Source organism: Sitodiplosis mosellana, unplaced genomic scaffold, assembly GCF_009176505.1.
Source record: "Sitodiplosis mosellana isolate CC-2019 unplaced genomic scaffold, AAFC_SMos_1.0 Smas_scaffold_2, whole genome shotgun sequence".
NCBI classification, from domain to species: domain Eukaryota; kingdom Metazoa; phylum Arthropoda; class Insecta; order Diptera; family Cecidomyiidae; genus Sitodiplosis; species Sitodiplosis mosellana.
This window is the reverse complement of record NW_022595245.1, coordinates 5,465,532-5,471,531: the sequence shown is the minus strand read 5'-3', so window position 1 is coordinate 5,471,531 and position 6,000 is coordinate 5,465,532.

The following is a 6,000-nucleotide window of genomic DNA, read 5'->3' as shown; positions in this document are numbered from 1 at the left end:
TACAAAAACACAACCGAGCAAACCAGGAGCCGTCGTTCGAATGAATGCGTGCAGTTCATCGTTGATTCAACATTATCGCGACCGATGAAATGCGTATATGAAATGAGAGAAAATCCCATCGAACCAAAGTGGCATAAGCATACAGTTTCATTAAATTCGGCAAAATATTTATTCGATTATTTTCTTTCGATACTTCTGGCAATTGATGGTGGGTTTTTGAAGCTTTTCAGCTATTTACGTAAATGTTTTTTTTAGCAAAATTCCAGGAAAATCGAGTTTAGTGCTGAGCTTACATTCCAGCGATCTATAATACTGTATCGATGCTGATTGGTAGCTCCTTTGCAACCATTTTCGTGCCATTAAATATTTTCGAAACAAATAACTTTCGGATGAGAGTGGGGGGAGTAAGAAGGAACGAGAGCAAACGAATATATGTAAAATATATGGTAAACCATTTCAGTTCAGAGCGCGCGCTCAATTCAGAGTCACCGCCGTCGCCACCAACTCAAACTCACATTAAACAACACGAGATACTTGATTCATTGAAATCGCTGTAATGTAATCATGAGACGCTTTCGGCCATTTTTCATTCGATCCTCGTCTAGCACTTTTCCCTAGGTGAATTTCCTCTCCTGGTCCATGTTGTGTTGTTTTTCTTTTTTTTTTCTGGTGTGTGTACATGTTATAAATCGTACATTTGCACGACGCGCAATGATGTTTTTGCCCATTGTTCTTGTGCTGCATCGTTTGTTGGGTTTGTTGTTTTTCTTGTTCTTTTTCTTCTTCTTTTTCTTGTGGCTATGGCGATAGAGCATCTCTCGTGAAGAGAACAAGATGCTTTCATTACGTTCTGGAAATTGGTTGAATGCACTATTTACCTGCAAGAATCCATCAGACACAAAAGAAACATGCGATACAAAACGCAACATAAAAAAAACACATGCACAAAACGACCTGAACCAAAATGAACTGAAAAACCTGTACACCAATGCTTAAAAACCGACAAAAAAGAACGAAAAATGAAAAACCTAACCGACACGATACGATATGCTCTGGGTGTGCTATATGCAGTCGTCGTAGCCGTGTTGTCGGTCGATTGCAAAAAGTTTTGCAGATGATTCTTGCTCTCACGACTACGACAACATTAAAATGCTATTGATGGTGAATCGATAAGGTGTGTGCAGTACATGTGGAATGGTGCACACAGTGCACGTCAACTGCTTCAGAGTGCTTCTCTCTGTTGCATTTGCAAAGTTTTAAGTTTTCTGGAATTTGAATTTCCATCGAGAGCGAATAAAATGCTCATTTTTCAATAGTTTCTTCGTTTTTTCTTCAGTTTTTGTTTGCCCTCAGTTTGTATTTCTTTGTCTCTCTTGGTTTTGGTAGCTAAGGACTCTGCTTGGAAATTAACCATTTACTATTTAAATTAATTCCTCTGCAGCCAACTACATCTGGGATAGCACTTGGGTGAGAACTTGTCTCGAATATTCTTACTTTTCTCTGTTTCAAGAACACAGCGGCACAGCCAACAATGTTGAGTCAACAGCACCAGCAACAGCAACAACACCATCAACATCAACAGCACCATTGACAAATGAACCACGCAATATAACAACCTTAGGCAGCACACTTAAATTCAACTAGATTTGTGATTCATCGTTAAGCTCGTCTGAAATGTTAGCCCAATGGCGCATTAGACCGGATCATTTCGGAAATTAAAATATTCACGAATATGTCGAGCTTTCCTTAGACAACTCGAACATACTAAGAAGCTCAACAATGATTTAATTGAACTGAAATGGCGAAGAATATACAATATTTTGTATATTGCTGAAATTCCATGAATCATCTTGTTGTTATTAGAACACGGGACTCGCCGTTGATATATCATTGGCTTATTCAACAGCATTTTGTAGATGTTCCTTTAATTTTTTTATTCTTCATAAGAACGACAAGTGAAAAAAGAAGAGAATGAATAACAACAACAACAATTTCATTGAAATGAAAATGAAATCATGGTCCTCCTATACGAAATATTATTAATAGGATAATTGAGTTTATATATGAATTAGCTAAAAATTCGTTCAGTCACTTCAGTATATTTAGTTACCACTTTGAGGATAACGATTGAAATGTTTTCCAACCTTAGCCTAATCAGAGGTTAAATTGGACGTTCAAGTGCTATTGATTTCTTGAATTTCAAGGTAAATCGCCTGGATAAAGAAAAATGCTAAGGTACTTAAACTTATAGAACTCACCTACATCGTGTCCATTTCTGTTTTGTTTTGTTTCATGAAGCTTCGTCAGATTCGTTGGTGAATCGATGGGAAAAATCAATTAAATCCAAAGTTATCGTTGCAACTTATTCAGAAACATAACGAAATGAAGAAAAAGAAAACTACTCCGAATCCATGATACAATGGCATAATCGCCCGTTCACACATAATTTTCCATTTTTAGCAATATCGAAAAGGAACTACATTTTTTTTTAAATATAAGACGCTATTTCATAGTCATTACGTGCAGGTACTGTTTTTTTTTCTTTTTTCTTTCTGTTCTTGTCTCTGTTTTTCGTCAAATTTTCTACGTTTTCTTCATGACAAATCTTTTTATTTTTGCGCATACCAAAAGGTCGTTGAACTTCAAAATCGTGTATTTATAACGCGAAGTCACTCTTTCTGGCAAACTAACAAACGGCAAAGCACCGTCTCACTGCACAAACCATTGTGAGCTAGCACAACACACCGAGAGAGCCATACACATGCATTTTTACAGGCAGAATATCATAGCGCGTGCACAAATACCAGCGTCGCTCATCTCGCTCTCATACGGCTGGCTGGCTGCTTTGCTTGTTCGCAATGCCAAGCCGAATGCCATGGCAAACGCAACAACACCGATGGATTGTGTCTCGAAAGGCATACAAAAATCCACCATACACACATATACATATAAATATGATATGCAATTGCTTGTGTTTGCCAATGTGCGAGGCAAACGCGGCGTGCGCGCGAGAAAGAGCGACAACAAGAGAGCCGAGAGCGTAAAACTTTAAGAAGCAAAAGCAACACACACACAGCACGCGTTGAAAATCTATACATATATGTGCATATCTATATGCTAAACTGCATTCGATATAAAGAGGCGAATGAGAGTCGACTTTCATTCTGTTAGTGACTATATAAATATGCGAATCCCGATGTGCAACACAGCGCACAGCAACCGAAAAGCAAATAGCTGTGAAGCGGATACGAGATAGACGTGCAAATCTTATTTGAAACGATTTTGGATCCCGCAAAGAAACAGAGCGAGAGAGAGCGAGAGAGAGCGAGAGAGAGCGAGAGAGAGAGAGAGAGAGAGAAAAGTGAGTGACTTGTAGAAAATCCCACTGTGCTTTTATCTCAGCTTCTTCTCTTCTTTTTACGTTTCGATGGCAATGCTCTTTTTGCCGAATTCAAGAGTCCTTTTCAACGGTGTTCTTTCTTTTTCACGGAATGAAATTCGACTTCTTTTTTACAAAGGACAAAACGTCACTAATGATTAAGCAAAAAGAGTCAGGCCAAGGTTCACCAACCATAACTAGCGTTCATTCGAACGGCAATATGATCGTTCACTGGTGCAATAGAACATTCGGAATTCATCTCTGCGTGTGGAGCACAACACACTCGATACATATCTCTCACTCGCAGGGCAGTTTGATGTGAGAGAGTCTCTCAGTTCTCTGTTACTGCTGCTCGGAAAAATTGTTTCGCATGCACATACCCATACAGAGATGTGCGTTTATATCCAACAACAGCAGCAACCGTGTACAATTTACATTGTACATGCCTCACAAAAGTCAATGTGATGTGCAAAAGATGCAACGTAACGAGAGAAAGAGAGCAAGAGACGCACGCGCGGCACACAATCACGATATTTCCCATTCCTCACAGTTTTGTGTGTGCCGCGGCTGCCTTTATTCATTTGCTCTTCTTATCGCTACGAAAATATTATTAACTTCATGTCCCTCTCTCGCTCGCCCGATCTCTCTTTCTATCGCTACAATTACACATTGCAATTCCATTTATTGGCCGTTTCTGCGGGAAATTTACAATAAGCAATTGCAAGCGAGTAGAGAAAAATGCACTAGCGTGCTTCATCATAAAGTGAAAAAATTTCCATGGCATATCTTGTAAATTGATTCGAAGACGTAGAAATGCCGAGCGATTAACAATTGCACACCAAGTGCGGCTAGTGTATCGATGTGAGAAGCGCATTTGATGAGGAGATCGATTTTACAATCACCATTACGACGAAATAGAAAGCAACGCCACAACATCTTGTAACAGTTCAAATGGAAACACACCGAACGAACAAGGCGTTAGGCAGAGAAGAAAAAAAACGTCCAAAACTACTACTACTACTACTACTAATGATGGTTTTGCTGCTGTTGCAGCAGCTCAGCCAAGATCTACCGAAAATTGTGATACTGAACTGAAGCGATGCAACGCAGTGAAAGACCTTTGTCGGGTGCATGCGTGTATCTTCGTGTGTGTATTTGGTTTTGTGGGCAAAATTGCACACCAAAAATTTTGCCAGTGCTCTTCGTGTGCTACGAAAATTTGTGTATGCGAGAATGGGAAAACCAAGATGCACCAGCAACAAAATTGCACAATTATTTCAAAATGGCGTCACTGCATAGTGTGCTCTCTGCATTCGTTTCGTTAATTTTGCTCGCATGTTTGCTCCGTTTGCTTGCCACACATTTTTTTTTTCTCTCGATATTTTTCGTTTTTTTTTCCTTCGTTTATTTGGCTTTATTTTCGGAATCCATTGCACAGTGCACACTCACACACAGTCATTTGGCCAATTCAAACTGTTTACTTACTACTCTCAGCGTGTCGTAATTTAAAACATGTGCTTCTTTTACTAGTAGGTAAATAAGCCTTTTTTTTGTTTACACCATAGTATGCAAATTACTGACTTTTCCGCCTTCCACTGAACCTGAATCACGCAAGGATTTTCTTCTTCTTCTTTTTTGCCTCATTTGTCAAATGAAAATTAGGCGAAGCATGCAGTTGCAGCGATTTTGATAAGTCTCCTGCCAAGAAAATCGACGGCAACGACGAAAGCCAATTGTAAGCTTAGTCCTTACGTCGCTCAATCGCCAATGTTGAATTATGAACGTTGGTGCGCGTTCAATTTCAATCGAAATCCATTTGACGTAGAACGAAAATACGTCATTCATTCGTTAAAATTTGCTGTGATATAATATTCAACCTATTTTTGCCCTCCCCCCCACCATAATTTGATATATTTATGCGTATGATTTTTTCAAGATATTTATTATTTAAATATTTCCACCGAAACACATTTGAATCCACATGTTTTAACTATATATGTTGAGAGAGAGAGCTTTAAGGTAAATGCATTTTACTTGGAAATGCTACTTTACACAGCTGGAAAGTTAACTGATCGAAATTTAATTGGCGTGTCTAAACGGACAGAAGGAGAAAAAATTGCATTTTCATCACTCCAGCCAAGTGGGAGAGCTCACAATGCGAAATGAGCTACTTTTGTGAAAGAGAAAGGCCGTGCCGAGAAATTGGAATCAAGCGAAAAACAATTGGAATGCAACTTTCTTTGATGCAACAACGAACGCAATAAATTATATGGCAACGATATGCACGCGTCGTTGTAATGACTTCATAACTTTCATTTCGCCTGGAATTCCATTCGATCGAACATTTTAGCGACACCAATTCTCAATGATTCAGGGAATTTCGAATGAAAAATCATATCAAAATCAAATGTTTAAATATTTTTAAGATTCTCTACTAGCAATAATAGCAGCTGCAATAAAGGTCGAAATGGTGAAATTGTCATAATTTTAAAAATACGAATATTTACGGATTTTATTCATGGTATTTCGAACATACGTCGTCATTGACATTCAAATATCATTCAAATAAATATAGTTCGCACGTTTGATTGAGAATTTTGAGTGATTATTCATCATTTGGA